At 43.2% G+C, this 19,194-nt stretch overlaps 1 protein-coding gene across 13 annotated transcripts in view; it reads right to left on the reverse strand.

Annotated features, from left to right (window-relative positions):
- tty (tweety) overlaps positions 1-19,194 on the reverse strand; it is a 305,681-nt gene that overhangs the window by 207,551 nt on the left and 78,936 nt on the right. The window contains exon 2 of one of the 13 annotated variants that reach the window (XM_070089712.1): positions 3,047-3,117. The exons of the other annotated variants lie outside the window; for them this stretch is intronic. The gene's annotated coding sequence lies outside the window, so the exon portion shown is untranslated. The remainder of the gene's footprint in view (positions 1-3,046; positions 3,118-19,194) is intronic. 13 annotated transcript variants of the gene reach the window in all.

The following is a 19,194-nucleotide window of genomic DNA, read 5'->3' on the forward strand; positions in this document are numbered from 1 at the left end:
CCAGCATCACTAACACTGCCTCTAGACCAGGATATATACACCAGCATCACTAACACTGCCTCTAGACCAGGATATATACACAAGCAGCAGGCCAGGATCATACTACACACTGCCTCTAGGCCAGGATACATACACCAGCATTACAAACACTGCCTCTAGACCAGGATATATACACCAGCATCACTAACACTGCCTCTAGACCAGGATATATACACCAGCATCACTAACACTTCCTCTAGACCAGGATATATACACCAGCATCACTAACACTGCCTCTAGACCAGGATATATACACCAGCATCACTAACACTTCCTCTAGACCAGGATATATATACAAGCATCACTAACACTGCCTCTAGACCAGGATATATACACCAGCATCACTAACACTGACCAGGATCTACTAACACTGAGACCAGGATATATACACAAGCAGCCTCTATATATACACAAGCATCACTAATACAGACCAGGATGCATCACTCTAGACCAGGATATATACACCAGCATCACTAACACTGCCTCTAGACCAGGATATATACACCAGCATCACTAATACTTCCTCTAGACCAGGATATATACACCAGCATCACTAACACTGCCTCTAGACCAGGATATATACACCAGCATCACTAACACTGCCTCTAGACCAGGATATATACACCAGCATCACTAACACTGCCTCTAGACCAGGATATATACACCAGCATCACTAACACTGCCTCTAGGCCAGGATATATACACCAGCATCACTAGGGCTCAAGCAAATGTACAATTACTGGGGAACAATGTCAGAATGAGTCTTGCTTGAGGGTGAAGGCCGCCAGCAGGTGTCAACACTCACAGCGGATAACGTAACGTATATAATGATAACCATAATTTTTGAAGAGGTGGAGGCGGTAAGCCAGTCAAGGTCTCGGCCAGATGACCAAAAGCTCCAGCTGCCATACATCATATGACTTAAGACCCGCGTCAGGAAACACTTGTCCTGTTTCTTGACAAACCTTGAAGCAGAGAGATTAATCCCTGCCTCACTTTTCTTTCTTCATTCCTCCTCCTCTTCCTACCTTTCTTCTCACTCTCCCTTACTCATTTCTTTAATTCCTTATTTGCTCCTTACCTTTCTTCCTGCCTTTATTTCTCACTTCCTTTCCTCTTTTCGTTTCTTTCTCTTTCGATATCTCCTTCCCTCCCAATTTTCCTGCCTTTTACGTTCGAATTCCTCCTCGTTCCTTTCCTTTCCCCTTTCTTCCTCCCTCTCTTCCTGCCTTTATTCCTCCCTCAGTTTTTTTTTTTATCCAGTATCTTTTCTTCCTTAACGCCTACTCCTTCCCTTCTCTTCTGCATCTCTTCCTCCCTTCCTGCGTTCTCTTCCTCACTTTCTATCTTTTCTTCCTTCCTCCTCCCCCCCCCCTCTCTCAACTATTTCCATCAAGGTCAACTCAACTGAAGGGATCAGTCTAGACTTCAGACTCTGGAGCTGTCTGAAAAATGCTGACTTACACATCAGAAACTAACTCCCAATAACACTGCGTTCCTGCCCACCTGTCATCTAACCCGACAACACCTGTCGTCTGCCGTCTTATCCTAACACCTATCATCTCACAACACCTGCAGTGATACTGCCGCCGTAAATCTCCTATCGTGAGATGCCTCTGAAACCACCGGCAGTGTGGATAAATATGGGCCAGTAGGCCTACCGTAGTGCTGCTGTTTCGAAGTTTGCTGGAAGAACGCAGAATAAAGGAACACGGCTGACAACCTCCCTAGATTTTTTTCCTTCAAAAGTCACTAATAAAAACGAAGCTTCATATACACTTTTACTGTGATGTAGTTTAGAAAACCGAAACGTTTTGCTAGCCACTAGTTGGCGAAACGTTTCCTGGGTAGAGAGCCCGAAATATTGCACATGTCTCATTCTTTTGGCTAGAATGTCCCATTAATATTTAGTTTTATCTAAACTTTTTTGTATTCATTTGCAAGTAAACACAACAGACAAGCACGTGAATCTACACCCTTGTTTTTTCCTTCGATCTACACCAGCTGTTGGAGTGCGTGCTGTCAACACCAACAGCCTGACTGACGAAGCCATCCTCCAGGAGGTTTAGGTTAGGTAAGGTTTGTCAGGAAACAGGACAAGCGTTTCCTGACGCGGGTCTTAGTCATATGATGACCAACCGCTGGAGCTTTTAGTCATCTGACCGAGACCTTCCGCTGACTTACTCCTTTTAAAAATTATGGTTATGATAATAACCTTAATATGAAGCTTGATCTGGGACTGACACGAAGAGACGATGATCTCCAGAATCAACTACAAGTTGACCTTTCCCTCTCCCTCCCCAACTTTCCACTCTCCATCCTTCCCTCTCCCTTCCTAGCTTCCCATCATCCAACACTCCATCCCCCATCTCTCTTCTGCCTTCCCTCCCCTCATCTACCAGTCCAGGGAGAAGACTCATCCATTATCGCCCCAAAACGACACAAGACATGAAGAGAATGCCAGTAAAGCAGGGAGAGAGAGAGAGAGCAGCAAATTCAGCACTCCAGTGCTGATGGAGTCATCAACAAAAGTGCAGTTTTGAAAGCTAGCAACACTCAGACATATGTCCATTACACAGATGAAACTCAGGGGAATCATAACAAATATGATATTCCCAGAGAGGCAACCAAATAGTAAGAGAAGAAATGGAGGAAAGAAACAGAGGACTGGCGATTAAGTTTACGGGAAGAGCCGAACCCGCACGAGTCATACGGCATCTTGATCTGAGAAAAGAGGGGGAAGGCTGAATTACTTGGATCAAGAGCCCTTCACCAGCATAAAGGCTCCTTCAATCATGAAGAAAACAGAGGATTGGAACCGAGGCATGGAACAGAGGATTGGAAAGATTGGACAAGAGGCATGACAGAATCGGAACAGAGGATTGGAAAAGAGGCATGGAACAGAGGATTAGAACATAGGCATGGCACAGAGGATTGGAACAGAAGCACAGAACAGAGGCATGGAACAAATAACTGGAACAAAGGCATTTCCATTCACTCTACTTACCATTTTCTTTCAAAGGGCCATTTACTCGCCCTCTTCTTCCACTATAACTTGCTCACTCCACATACACCAACCTGCAACAAACAACAACTTTCTCAATTATACAGCCAATAAAAAAAACGCCGATGGCTTCCACATACACGCACGCACGCACACACACACACACACACACACACACACACACACACACACACACACACACACACACACACACACACACCAGAGTTCATTTTTAGACAACCACAAAATAAAAATAAATAAATCCACATTATCTGAGGAATATCTAAGCATAGGAAAACAAAATGGTCCATATAGTAATATTAAGACTAATAAAAATAACTGCAATACTACTAATGTAATGATAATTGTAATACTACTACAACTACTAATAATAATTGTAATACTACTAGCAATAATAATAATTGCAATATTACTACTACTAGTACTACTAATAATAATAACTTTAATACTACTACTACTACTATTAATACTACTACTACTACTATTAATACTACTACTACTACTATTAATACTACTACTACTACTACTAATACTACTACTACTACTAATACTACTACTACTACTATTACTACTACTACTACTACTATTACTACTACTACTATTACTACTACTACTACTACTAATAATAATAATAATAATAATAATAATAATAATAATAATAATAATAACGATGTTGCTGGTGCTTATTAAAAGTTATAATTCCAGAGCTTCTCCCTCACGTTATGTCATCAATCTCCAACATGGACAAATTACATTATCATGTACCATTAATCATCAAACAGGTCATCAATTTCCTCAGGGGAGCATTTTAATAATTTAAACGTTGCACTCAGCGCACTGGAATGTGCGCTCCAGTGAGTACTCAAGAGTACTTTAAGGGGCACCTAAGTTCCCCCCGTCTTCTAATAACATGTTTATTTTGTCCACTATAATCTACCTTGTCCATAATTACTATAGCATTTGTTTTGTCTGTTACGTAAGGTAAAGTCCGGGATCTTTTCTTAACTAATGGTATAATTTAACATATCTTTGAGGACAAACGTGTTGTAGAGGCCTGAACGAAGCCTAGCAAATTCGATGTGGATTTCTTATATACAGTTTGCAGCTAATTTCTAGACTAATGTAATTTGGATTAGCTTAGGTTATGTTAAGTCAGGTTAGTGTGTTCTGTATCAATAAAAATAACTAGATATAACATATGATACGGTAATAAACAAATTCTACGATAAAAGCGATAACTGTTGGTGTGCGAACAGATAACGGGCATCCACTGTGCGCAGTAGAACGATGCAAGTCAGATACTGTTTAACACCTTTTAAACAGTGGGCGAAACATATAACAAATAAAATGTTCTGAAACTTTGCACATCACATGTCATAACTGATCGACTAGGCTGTGACTGGATGTGCCAACAAGCAGGCCGCCGCCAACAACAACAATCACCTGATCGACCAGTCAATTAACAGAGAGGCCTAACCCAAGGCCTAACACCCAAGACCTAAGCCGGGAGAGGAAGAAATATTCTAGAAAGAGGTCACTGGTCACACACACACACACCTAGAGTGACACAACGTGGCGTCTCTGCTTTTAAAAGTTCTCGTAACTGAAACCTGTCAGACTCCTGACGTCCCCTGTCCTTGAAAGGCATGATTTACCTTCTATTTTCAAAATATTTATGGTAAGCGCTCACTCCTTACGGCGGAGGGAGATGAAGGAGAAGGGGAGAACTAGGGACAAAAGGAGTAAAGAAAGGAAGAGAAAGAACCAATACAGGAAATAAAATAAGAAGGGAGACTGTAGTGAGGCAGAGAGGAGTGAGAATTGAGAGCAGAGGGGCGAGGAGTTAGAGAGCTGTGAGGAGCAAGAGAAAGCCGAGAGCAGTAAGGGGTGACAGCACAACTCTCGCCACAGATGTCACTGGGAGATTACTTGGCGATGTGAAGCACATGCAATGCTGTAGAGGTAATGGTGATGCTCTCTCTCTCTCTCTCTGTCCTACCAACAACTTTTTTGAACCTTATTCACAAGGCAGATTAACCAGGCTGTTAGTGTTGGGTTGAAGAGTCTTGGTGTTACCCAAGATAGTCAGACAGTGGCTATTTCCAATGTTTGTGTCATTATGAGGTCCTTGCCCAGGATGCCAACTGTAACAGTCGACTAACTCCTGGGTATCTACTTACTGATAGGCAACAGGGCAGCAGGTGTTAGGAAATTTGCCCCTATGTCTCGCCCCACTCAGAGTTTGATCAAGGGAGCTTTCGGTTGTGAGTCTAAGATCATTACTTGAGCTGCGAGGTACAGTATGGGAGTCATAATTCACACGATCGTATGAGAGGGATGCTGGCGGAGCCAAATTTCTAACTGCAACACCACCTGTGACCGTATCACACCTGCAACACCACCAGTGACTGCAGCACCACCTACACTGCTGAAAGCCCTGGTGATATTGACACGGTTATAATTCTGAAGTAGTGATGGCGGCCTTCAGTCATGGTCGCGAATACTATCATCTGCACGAGTCTCACATCTGTTCTCATGAACCATTGAATCAGCATTGTTCCCAGACCCTACCAACCAGATCACTCACTCAGATGAAGGTGGTTATGGTGCGAGAAAGTCAGAAGAGAAGAAGGCAAAAGAAAAAAAGGAAAATGAAGGGATGGAGAGAGAGAGAATTACACACCTCATAAACACAACACAGTTACATTTTCTTTACAACCCTTGACTTTATTTTAGCGCGGGACGCCCACATTACACCAATCACCGCAAGAGATACACCTACGCCCTTATACTGGAGTTTATCTGGAGAGAGTTCCGGGGTTCAACGCCCCCGCGGCCCGGTCTGTGACCAGGCCTCCTTAGGTCAGTGTCCCAGGATGCGACCCACACCAGTCGACTAACACCCAAGTACCCATTTTATTGATGGGGAACATAGACAACAGGTGGAAAGAAACACGTCCAATGTTTCTACTCTGGCTGGGAATCGAACCCAGGCCCTCGCCGTGTGCAGCGAGAGCGTTAACCACCAGGCCACCAGAGCCACTGCCTCATGTTACAGCACTTGAGGGGCGAATTTTATGTTCCAGACACACATACAGTTATAAGAAGAGATACGACAGAGCTCATGGAGCAGGCAGAGTGGGCCTAGTGGTGGCCAGCGAAAAGGCGGCGCTAGAAGCTGTGACTCAGCCCCTGCAACCACAAACAGGTAAGTACAAATAAGTGTACACATACACACACACACACACACACACACCTTATATATACCTCTGAAGAGTTTCGAGGGTTTCTCTACTCTCTGAGCCCGGCCATGGGCCAGGCTCGTCTGGTGCTTGTCTGGTCAACCAGGCTGTTACTGCTGGAGGCCCGCTGCCCCTCATATCCATCACAGCCTGGTTGATCTGGCACCTGGTGAAGATACTTGTCCGGTTTCCTCTTGAAGGTTTCTACACTTGTTCCAGCCGTGTTTCTGATATCTTCTGGTAAGATGTTGAATAGTCTGGGACTCCGGATGTTGTTACAGTGTTCCCTTATTGTACCCACTGCACCCCTGCTCCTCACTGGGTTTATTTTACACTTCCTCTCATATCTCCCACTCCAGTATGTTGTTACGGCAATGTGTAGATTTGGGACCAGGCCCTCGAGTACTTTCCGGGTATATATTATCACGCATCTCTCTCTCCTTTGCTCCAATTAGTACAGGTTACCTGGAGGTTATTCCGGGGATCAACGCCCCCGCGGCCTGGTCCATGACCAGGCCTCCCGATGGATCAGGGCCTGATCAACTAGGCTGTTACTGCTGGCCGCACGCAGTCCGACGTACGAGCCACAGCCCGGCTGATCCGGCACTGACTTTAGGTATCTGTCCAGCTCTCTCTTGAAGGCAGCCAGGGGTTTATTGGCAATTCCCCTAATGCTTGATGGGAGGCTGTTGAACAGTTTTGGGCCCCGGACACTTATGGTGTTTTCTCTTAGTGTACCAATGGCGCCCCTACTTTTTATTGGCGGCATTTTGCATCGCCTGCCCAGTCTTTTACTTTCGTAGGGAGTGATTTCTGTGTGCAGATTTGGGACCATTCCTTCCAAGATTTTCCAAGTGTAGATTATGATATATCTCTCCCTCCTGCTTTCCAACGAGTACAAGTCAAGTGCTTCCAAGCGTTCCCAGTAGTTAAGGTGCTTGACAGAACTTATACGTGCAGTAAAGGATCTCTGTACACTCTCTAGATCTGCGATTTCACCTGCTTTGAATGGAGATGTTAATGTACAGCAGTATTCCAGCCTAGAGAGAACAAGTGATTTGAAAAGGATCATCATGGGCTTGGCATCTCTCGTTTTGAAAGTTCTCATTATCCATCCTATCATTTTCTTTGCACGTGCGATCGTGGCACTGTTGTGATCCTTGAAAGTGAGATCCTCAGACATTAGTACTCCCAGGTCCCTTACATTATTTTTCCGCTCTATTGTATGGCCGGAGTCAGTAGAATACTCTGTTCTAGTTATTATCTCCTCCCAGTTTTCCATAACGGAGTAGTTGGAATTTGTCCTCATTGAACATCAAGACTTGAACGGGGCCGTCAGCACTGAGCAATATTCTAGATGTGGGAGCACTAGTGATTTGAAGTGTCACCATTGGCATTATTTCTCTTGTTCTGAAAGTTCTCAATACCCACCCCGTCATCTTCCTGGCTGTCGTGATCTTTGTCTTGTTATGGTCTTTAAAAGAGAGTTCAGGTGCCATAATTATTCCCAGGTCTTTACATGATCATTACGTTCTATTTGGTGACCTTCTTGAATGCTGTATATAGTGCTCCTTTTGAGTTCTTCATTCTTTCCATACCTAAGCAGCTGGAATTTATCACCACTGAACGTCATGTTGTTCTCCACTGCCCACTGGAAAACCCTGCTTATGTCTTAGTGTAATTTTTCAGTGTCGTCTACCGTAATGACTTTCATGCTTATTTTAGTGTCATCTGCAAATGATGATACAAAAGTGTGCCGCGTGTTTTTATATATATCTGCTATGAGGATGAGAAACAGCAGAGGTGCCAAGACAGTGCCTTGGGGCACTGAGCTTTTGACCTCTCTGATACTGGATCTTGCCCTGTTCACTGCTACTTTTTGTGTTGTGTTTGTTAGGAACCCGAAAATCCATCTGCTTACCTTCCCCGTAATGCCCATGGCCCTCATTTTGTGCACTATCACTCCATGATCACATTTGTCAAACGCCTTTGCAAAATCCGTGTAAATCATATCTGCGTTTTGGTCGTCTTCCAATGCCTCCATAATTCTGTCATAATGGTTCAGTAGCTGTGACAGGCACGATCGTCCTGCTCTAAAAACCATGCTGGTTCGGGTTATGCTGGTCCATGAAATTTGTAATCTGCCATCTCATCACTCTTTCGAATATTTTTATGATGTGAGAAGTTAGGGCTACTGGTCTGTAATTTTTAGCTAGTGCTCTACTACCTCCCTTATGTAAAGGAGCTATGTCTGCACTCTTTAAAGGAATAAGAAACACGACAGAAATATACGGAGAAAAAGAATCTGGAAGACAAGAGAACCCAGGAGATGTGGGAAAGACTAAGATAAAGTACTGTAAAATCGGAGTCATAGCAAACACGAAAAAATATATACACAACAGAGAGAGAGCCATTGGTTAGACCAGAGCTGCGTGAAAGGGCAATGCAGGGAGCAAAACAGCATGTATGGGAAATAGAGAACAAAAAAGACAAAAGAAGGCAAGTAGAAGCTCAAGGAACCAGTAATATGTATATGAACGGAGGAGGATGACAAGCATTTTGAAAATGGTTTAACAGAGATTATTAAAACAAAGCCCAAACCTTGGTATAAACCTTGGTACTTGCTGCCCACGCCTGGTTTAAAAAGACACGTAAAAGAAACACTGGGACATCTATTAGAAAATGCTACAGGTCTTTAGTTTGGCTTAGGCTTGTCCGAAATGCTTTGCATAACCATGGGCTTTCTGTATGCAATCATATATCATCCATTTCTTTATAAACATTGTATCATTGTATCATCAGCAGTGCGACGGAACACAGTAATCCCGGGTACCAATAACCCTAATCTCCTATCCTAGTATATATCAGTACAGAGATTATTTTACGAATATCATAATGTATTTGCTCATTTTCCACTCCTCCTCTTCCTCTTTCCCATCTCTTCCATGGTCCTGCTAATCACATTTTCTCAACGTGTCCTCATGTTTGCTCACGTGTCTTTCTTGAGACTGTTTCAGTGACACACAGGAAAAAAAATAGTGCAAAGATAGAAAAATCTTGACGTGCCCGAGCCTGGACTCGACCCCCTTCCCCTCCCTGACAAACAAATCAATTAGAACATAAAGAATAAAGTCACGGTTATAACGTTACATTGGTCCAGGACGAACTCAGACGTCGCCGTAAGTTTATTACAGATGATACAGCCCTATCACCTGTAATAAACAATTCGCAGAGCCAAAACGTGTTAAAGAGCACGCTCACTAGGGGGCCATTACAGCCCCCTCCCCCTTCCACCCTAAAGTACCTCTCCTGGCAACAAAGGCAACAGCTACACAGTTTGGCTGGCACTCACTCACATCACAAAGGCTACTCGCTTGGCACCCTCTCACAATGGTGTTATAAAAATACAATGAGGCAAAAGTCTTTCATCTCAGACTTGACTGTACACTAGGAATGAATACACCGCCGCCGCCGCCACTGCTGTGACTACTTGCATAAATACATAACGAATGAACAGAAACAAGGACGCAGACTCGAACCATGGTACATGCAAGTAGCAGGTCCAGCGCTGTAACCCACAAGTCGAATCCTCGTTCACTGTTTTGTTTATTCATTGATATACATTCATTACGACGTTTCTTGCGTTCATAGACTATCTGCCCTGGAAGACGCATGAATGCTTCAGGGGCTGAGAGATGAGACAGTAGGGTGACAGTGCCGTTCCCGCGCCCTTCCTCCAGCAAGGGCGCGTACTGTGATCGTGTTTGCTTGGACCTCCTCTATTCTACAATACTGCAAGCTCCTGATGTGATGATTGCAACAAGGCCTAGAGCTATCATTCAACTCCCTCCGTGGTTGTTTTGCGTCTTGTATCGCTTGTTCGCGATTTCTGCAGTAGTCACAAAAGCGCTTGGAATTTCACTACTCTTTCACAGTGGTTGTTTTGCATATTTTAAAATCACCTGTTTACTGTGATATTATTGCATAATATATATATATATATATATATATATATATATATATATATATATATATATATATATATATATATATATATATGTGTGTGTGTGTGTGTGTGTGTGTGTTTGTTTTTGTGTGTTTCTGTGTGTGTGTTTGTGTGTGTGTTTGTGTGTGTGTGTGTGTGTGTGTGTGTGTGTGTGTGTGTGTGTGTGTAAAACAATCGCAGACAGGCGATCTTAACAATGCAAATTTGAACTACCTCACTATTATAAGTAAATCCATTTAATCATCTGTAATTTGTAATATAGAATAAGAATTATTATTAGTCTGCCCGAAATGCCTAGGCTTGCTAGCGGCCTTCTTTGTAATTGTTCTATAACATGTAAACCACCCATTGAAGAATTACAGAGAAATAAACATTTCAATTTCAAGACAAACCACGGAAGGGGGGGGGAATCTTTAGCTCAAGTACTTTCACACTTCTCAGTGCGTCATCAGGAGCTGTGCAATGTTGCAAAGGCAGCAACAACAGAAGTAGCGTAAGTCTTCAGAGTATGGTAGTGAGAATGGTAGTGTGTAGGCACCAGGGAGACACTGAGAGGCTAGAAGGATGCCAACCACACACCAGTCTTTCCCCCACATGCCACCCCACATGGGGTTGGGTGGTGTAGGCCTCAGTTTGCAGATACCAAGAGGAAAATTATTAGATAGTTAATAGCCAGCCCCAAGCTACAGTCCCACGGTTCGTCTCTACACTCGAGAACACTTCTCTTACTTTTCTCACAGGGATAGTCATCCAAGAAAGCCCAGCATTGTAGTTTACTTCCGGTGCGCTCCTTCAGTTGTCTTCCTTATAACTGTTAAATTTTGTGGGGAGTGGTAAACATAAGTGGCATAAAGCCTCTGGGTAATGCTAGACAATCAGGTTTCAATCAAAGAATTAGAGAACAGCTCCAATTCCATGGATCAACAGCATTTCACCAACATCAAGACGCCTCCCTGGTAGAGCCCACCCTAGGATTTGATTCACAGGAGTCAACTAACACTCAGGTACTTACTTACTGCTCGGTGAACAGTGGCAAATGTAGCCAAGATTTGAAATCTGACCATTGCGGTTGTGATACTAAGGTTTTATTATCATGGTCTAGCTCTAGGAGAACAAGACAAACAGAGAAATACTGGTACTTTCACTGTGCGAAATGGGTGAGGTGGACAAGTGGAGATGGCCGACGAGGCTAAGTGAGGAGAAACAGGTTGATGGGAAAGTGTGCGCGACAACACCTAAGTGGCTGCAGAGCTACGTGGAGAGTCAACACTTGTGGTGTGGGCAGTGTAGATGGGAGGCTGGGGAGGCCACAGTGAAGGTGTTCAGCATCCTACGTGCAGCGGGCAGGCCGTAAAGTATAATGTGCCACATGCACGTATTGGACTCAAGAGTGCTGGCACGTACCAGTTATTTAGAGTTTGATACATTAAAATTTAACTCCCCATTGGACACTAAACACGCTTGCAGCACAAAACCTCAGTAATATACACTCATTCGAGGGCGCTGTACAACACAAAACCCCAGTAATATATACTCATCCGAGGGCACTGTACAACACAAAACCCCAGTAATATATACTCATCCGAGGGCGCTGTACAACACAAAATCCCAGTAATATATACTCATCCGAGGGCACTGTACAACACAAAATCCCAGTAATATATACTCATCCGAGGGCACTGTACAACACAAAACCCCAGTAATATATACTCATCCGAGGGCACTGTACAACACAAAATCCCAGTAATATATATTCATCCGAGGGCACTGTACAACACAAAATCCCAGTAATATATATTCATCCGAGGGCACTGTACAACACAAAATCCCAGTAATATATATTCATCCGAGGGCACTGTACAACAAAACCCCAGTAATATATACTCACCAGAAAACATTAAAAACTGAATCATAGGAGGAATCTTCACGAGAAAAAATATACCAGTTGTTCCAAACTTTCTGATCAGCCGGGATCAGTGGGTTGTACGACAAGCCACAAGCACATGTGCAACTCTTGGGTATCTTTATTGATAATAAAGATACCCAAGAGTTGCACGTGTGTCTAATTTATCAACGTGTCGGTTCTCTGAACCATTCATCTACAAGCCACAAGCAGCTAAAATCAGACTGGTCTCAGACCAGACTGGCCAAGCCTAGTAGCCATGGTGACATGTTATTATGAATGGTTTGAAAAACCGACAAGTTGAAGACCGAGACACTTATGCAACATATGGGAATCTTTATTCAGGAAACGTTTCGCCACACAGTGGCTTCATCAGTCCGATACAAAGTAGAAAGGCCGATACTTTGTATCGGATTGATGAAGCCACTGTGTGGCGAAACGTTTCCTGAATAAAGATTCCCATATGTTGCATAAGTGTCTCAATCTTCAACTTGTCGGTTTTTCAAACCATTCATCACAACTGTCTGATACTGCAGTATCATGGGATCTTGTTACAAAGAATTCTTCAACACTTGTCCAACCTTTGGACGAAGACCTACTTCGACTAGTGGATGATACCACTATGACCTCACCTCCTCCTGCTTCGCCTCACCTCACTACAGTATATAAGCCACGTCTACGGCCCTGTGCTGTACATTCTACAAGATTGATGGACTGAACACAGACTCCAGGCTGAGGGACTGATTACCTGGAAGTCCTCCTCTCCTTACGCCTTTCTACTTTGTATCGGACTGATAAAGCCACTGTGTGGCGAAACGTTTCCTGAATAAAGATTCCCATATGTTGCATAAGTGTCTCAATCTTCAACGTGACAGGTTATAAAGGTAGTAAAAGTCACACACAAAAATTTAGGTTAGCTTACGTTGGTTGGAATAATTTAAGCTAGGCTAGGTCAGGTTAAATTAGATTTTTAGACGATATGACTTCTTTTCCTGGGCTCTTTTTTTTTTTTACTTAAACAAAACGATTATAGGTTGTCTGGCCATCAGCAGGATGAAAAAAAAAAATTAGTCGAGTCCCCGGTGGCCGTGCCGCCACACAAGTGTATCAACATCACTTGGTGAAGCCTACCTGGTGCTTATACTACTGCTAAGCTCACCACGGCTCGCCTGTCTCCCTCACCCACCCCTCACACAAAACACGCCCTTAAATCCGCTATAATTCTAGGAAATCCAAAGTTCTTACACTACGAAACCCTACACAATTGTATCTGTCTCTCTCTCTCTCTCTCTCGTGTGTGTGTGTGTGTGTGTGTGTGTGTGTGTGTGTGTGTGTGTGTGTGTGTGTGTGTGTGTGTGTGTGTGACTAAACCCATAAAAAACAAACAAAATCTGATGAACTGTGTATTAATAAACCTGAGGTATTCTCCAACAGTTTCCACCGAAGACTTCAGTTAACTTACATGAGCCTAGGAAAAAAAAACGTAATTTAACTACACACAAACAAAGAGAAAACAAGACAGACATGCTTGTCCCACGCTTCGGCTAAGTAAACATTGAAGTCTGTAAGAGTGTCACTCGTAGTGCGAGAATGGGTTGTGGGAAGGAGGGACATGAAATGTTCATAGGCTGATAAGCCGGGAGAGTACCGGCGCATCAAGAAGAAGAAGCTGATAAGCGTGCGCGCTTATCAACGTTATCAGTATATCTGAGGATGGTAAACACGAGTGGGTGTATCTCTGAGGCGACAGTCGCCAGCACTGTATACGCTTTGTTGACAGTGGTATAAAATACTGACAAGTTGATGATTAAGACGCATGTGCAACGGTTGGGTATCTGTATTGCTGGAACGTTTCGCCTACACAGTAGGTTTCTTCAGTCAAACAGATTCATAATATTTGAGGTGATCGGTCCCGCAGTTTGGAGAAGAGTTCAGCTCCATGGTCTGGAATGATATCGCTCCAGAGTTCAGCTCCATGGTCTGGAACGATGTTGTTCCAGATCATGGACCTGAACTCTCCTCCAGGCTGCGGGACTGACCACCTCAAATGCTATTTCTCGAAGGTTGATGGACTGATTACATCTTCATTTCATTACTACACCTGCTGCCTCTGTATCTGACTGAAGAAGTCTACTGTGTAGGCGAAACGTTTCAATAATGAAGATACCCAACTGTTGCACATGTGTCTCAATCATCAACTGTATAGGCTAGCCACCGCCTGCTGCAATACGCCTGCCAGTGCTGTACCAGACACCTTGGGGTTGGGCAAGGCTCAGATTCGTGCAACTCAGTGTTTATTTTTTAACTGCAAGAAACTCTTCTAGCCTAGACAGACAGGACTCGTAGCAATGGTTTTAAGTTGGAAAAATTCAGATTCAGGAAGAATACAGGAAAGCACCGGTTTGGTAATAGAGTTGTGGATGAGTGGAACAAACTCCCAAGTACAGTTATAGAGGCTAAAACGTTGTGTAGTTTTAAAAATAGGTTAGATAAATACAGTGACTTTATGGAAACAGTTCAGGACTGTTTTCTGAAACAGAGCGTAACTGAGCCTACCAGGGGTAATAATTTGCTAGACTTAGTCTTGTCAACACAAGGGTATCTTGGTACAGACCTACAATCAACTTCGACAACCTCTACTAGTGAGAACGGCTGGATTTGAGAGGGACCTGACCTCCCAGCATCTGAGTTCTTACCTCTTCTAGTGACCTACGTCTCACCTCTTGGCGCTATATAAGTGCTCCATCCTGTCACTTCATCTCCATATTGTTTCATTCCATGGAACAATGCTCTTCTCCAGACTGAGGGACTGACCACCTCAAAACTTTAAGGGTGATGGACTGATTACATCGTCTTCAAGTATCTTCTGCTTCTATCAACTTTTCTGTACTCGACTGAAGAAGCCTACTGTGTAGGCGAAACGTTTCGAAATAAAGATACCTAACTGTTGCATATGTGTCTTACCTAACAACCTGTCGGTATTTTATACCATTTTAATGTTGAAAGAACCCCTTTGGATTAGTCTTTGATTCATTAGCAACTCTAATTTCATAGTCACGTTTAGCCTTTCTAATCGCCTTTTTTACTTCTCTTTTAAGCTGAACATATTGGTCAGTAAGGTTAACCTCTCCTCTTCTGATGCGCCTATAAATTCCCCTTTTCTCCCCTAATAGATGCTTTAGCCTCCTGTTAACCCATTTGGGATCGTTATTATTAGACCTAATTTCTCTCTGGGGAATGTATATACTCTGGGCACTGTGTACATTATTAAGAAAACAATCATAAAAGCAGATCCCTTCATATTCATAAGTATGATTATCGTCAATAAAATCATTAGCTAGATAACCCCAATCAAGATTAGACAGATGTTCCCTAAGTCCATTATAATCGGCAGAACGAAAATCAGGGATTTTTACTGTATTATCATTATTCTTGCATTCCCAATTAATGCTAAAGGTGATGGATTTGTGATCACTTGCGCCAAGCTCTTCAGTGATCTCCAGATTATTCACGAGTGTTTCCTTATTTGACAAGACTAGGTCTAGCAAATTATTACCCCTGGTAGGCTCAGTTACACTCTGTTTCAGAAAACAGTCCTGAACTGTTTCCATGAAGTCACTGGACTCTAGATTACCTGTCAAAGAATTCCAGTCAATTTGGCTAAAGTTAAAGTCCCCTACTATGACTATGTTACTGTGTCCAGAAACCCTAACAATTTCGTCCCAAAGAAGTCTCCCTCTATCGTGATCCAAGCCTGGAGGTCGGTATATTACTCCTAGAATTAGTTTTTCTTGACCCTCCACGAACTCTACCCAAACAGACTCTGTTACTGCTCCATCTATTTTTATACCTGTTTTTATGCAACAATTAATATTTTCTCGAACATACAATGCAACTCCTCCCCCCTTCCCATTACTTCTATCCACATTGAACAACTTAAATCCCTGAATATTACACTCAGCAGTCATATCCCGACTCTTTAAATCATACCACGTTTCAGTTAATGCAATGATATCAAAGTTCCCAGCACATGCTACCAAACGTAGTTCATTAATTTTATTTCTTGCACTTCGACTGTTAGCATAAAATACCATCATATGTTTTTTCTTCTGCACATTTTTCCTATTCATCTTTGTTTTTACACAATTTCTGAAATTATCATTACCCAGAGTTACTCCATGACAGTTACTATTAAGATTCTTAATATCAGAGCATAAGTCAATATATCCATACTCATTATTAATCATTTCTAAACCCATACCTCTAACTAATCCTAGTTTAAAGTCCTAACAACCCCCTCAACTGAGTTAGCAAGAAAACCCACACCTGCCCTGGATAAGTGAACCCCATCCCTGGCATACATGTCATTTCGGCCATAGAAGTTGTCCCAGTTGTCAATGAATGGTACTGCATTATCCTTACAGTGTTTATCCAGCCAACAATTAATACCAATTGCTCTGGACAACCATTCATTACCAACACCTCTTCTTGGCAAAATGCCACATATAACAGGGCGCCCCCCCCTTCTTCCTAATCATGTCTATAGCTGTCCTGAACTTTCTAACTAAATCCTCACTTCTACGCTTGCCTACATCATTGCCTCCAGCACTGAGGCAAATAATAGGATTGATCCCATTACCGTTCATGATGTTGTCAAGCCGGCTAACAATGTCCTCCATCCCAGCCCCAGGAAAGCATACCCTTTGTCTCCTACTCCTGTCCTTCAAGCAGAATGCCCTATCCATGTATCTAACCTGGCTATCCCCAACAACAACAATATTGTGCAAGAAAGGTATAAAATACCGACAATATGAAAGTTAAGACACATGTGCAACATCTGGATATCTTTATTGTAGACGTTTCGCCATCCAGTGGCTTTATCAATACAGATTCTAGGACATAATAGGAAGACAGTAGAACTATATACAAAAGATGAGGTAATCAGTCCCTCGGCCTTGGAGTTAGTGTTCACAGCATCGTGGTGGAGGAGAATCTGGAGCAAAGCAAAGCAAAGCAAACAAGTTCAGGTAAGATCCCAATGGGATGAGCGGGGAAGACGGGACAGATGAAGAATAGCTCTGGAGAGGAGTGTTCTTAGTCAGAGAAACAGAGGCAGGGCTTAACCCAGCAGCTAAGGCGATCGTGGTGCAGACTTGAGAACAGGAATAGCAGGGACTGTTGCATTGAACTTGTGGTAGTTGAAGTCTTGAATCCTGAGTAGCTGGCAGCAGGCTAGGTCACATCAGAGGGTAGAACACATATGGGAGTTACATAGAAGCAGCTTCAAAAAGTTCGAAAATGGCTCCATTGCTAACCTGCCTCCTCAGCTACTCCTATAACTCCCATATGTGTTCTACCCTCTGATGTGACCTAGCCTGCTGCCAGCTACTCAAGATTCAAGACTTCAACTACCACAAGTTCGATGCAACAGTCCCTGCTATTCCTGTTCTCAAGTCTGCCCCACGATCGCCTTAGCTGCTGGGTTAAGCCCTGCCTCTGTTTCTCTAAGAACACTCCTCTCCAGAGCTATTCTTCATCTGTCCCGTCTTCCCAGCTCATCACATTGGGATCTTACCTGAACTTGTTTGCTTTGCTTTGCTCCAGATTCTCCTCCACCACGATGCTGTGAACACTAACTCCAAGGCCGAGGGACTGATTACCTCATCTTTTGTATATAGTTCTACTGTCTTCCTATTATGTCCTAGAATCTGTATTGATAAAGCCACTGGATGGCGAAACGTCTACAATAAAGATATCCAGATGTTGCACATGTGTCTTAACTTTCAACAATATTGAAGATTGAGACACTTATGCAGCATATGGGAATCTTTATTCAGGAAACGTTTCGCCACACAGTGGCTTCATCAGTCCAATACAAAGAGGAAGGCATAAGGAGAGGAGGAGAATGAGGTAATCAGTCCCTCAACCTGGAGTCGATGTGTTCAGTCCATCAATCTTGTAGAATGTACCATGTATTGTTTGTAATGGCTTGATAAAGCTCCTGGAGAGCGAAACGTTGCCACAATAAATGTCACATTAGTTGCACTTGTGTCCTTTTACTTTACATAGACCTGATTAGCTTGTGCTACTAGGTCAGTTGCCGTGTTCCTTCCGTATGTGAATGTGACCTGACCTGACTAGGTTGGGGCATTGGCTTAAGCCGGTAGGAGACTTGGACCTGCCTCGTATGGGCCAGTAGGCCTGCTGCAGTGTTTCTTCTTTCTTATGTTCTTATGTTTGGGTATGAGAAGGACTTGCCTACTATGGGCCAGTGTCCCTCCTATGGGCTGCAGTGTTCCTCCTTTCTTATGTTTTTATAGGTCCATTTACCCAACAGATGTTCAAGGTATTAGTGACCGTGGCTACAAGTCGGTAAGCTGGCAAAGAGCACATAAAAGAGAAAGAGCAAGCCTGGGCAAAACGTGATCAAAATATAAAGATATTCTGTTCAGTACGTCTCTTTATTCGTTATATTAAGCCAAATGACCATCCGACAGCTCTTAGTAGAAAAGAAACGTAAGTCTGAAGTCCTAGCTTCACACCCCCCACACATACACACGTGTATGTGTGTAAAATCCTAAGAAAAACATCTACAATAGAAAATATCCGAAGGGCGTCCCTGCCGTCTGGTCTGGGACTACCACCAGGCTTCCTCCAGCTACCGCTACGGTCTCCTGCCATAGGCACTCCAAGTTACCGGATGGCGAAGAGTCTACAATAAAGATACCCAGATGTTGATAAATTAGACACATGTGCAACTCTTGGGTATCTTTATTGAGGAAACGTTTCGCCACACAGTGGCTTCATCAGTCCATACGTAGGAGAAACTTGAAGAACAGGAGGAGAATGAGGTAATCAGTCCCTCAACCTTGAGTCGATGTGTTCAGTCCATCAATCTTGAATAGAATACGGCATATCAGTGGAGAAGCAGCTTATAAACCGTATGGCAGGAGAGGTGCAGCAGTCATAGGTCGTGTCA

The sequence above is a fragment of the Cherax quadricarinatus genome, chromosome 29 (genome assembly GCF_038502225.1).
Source record: "Cherax quadricarinatus isolate ZL_2023a chromosome 29, ASM3850222v1, whole genome shotgun sequence".
NCBI classification, from domain to species: Eukaryota; Metazoa; Arthropoda; class Malacostraca; order Decapoda; family Parastacidae; genus Cherax; species Cherax quadricarinatus.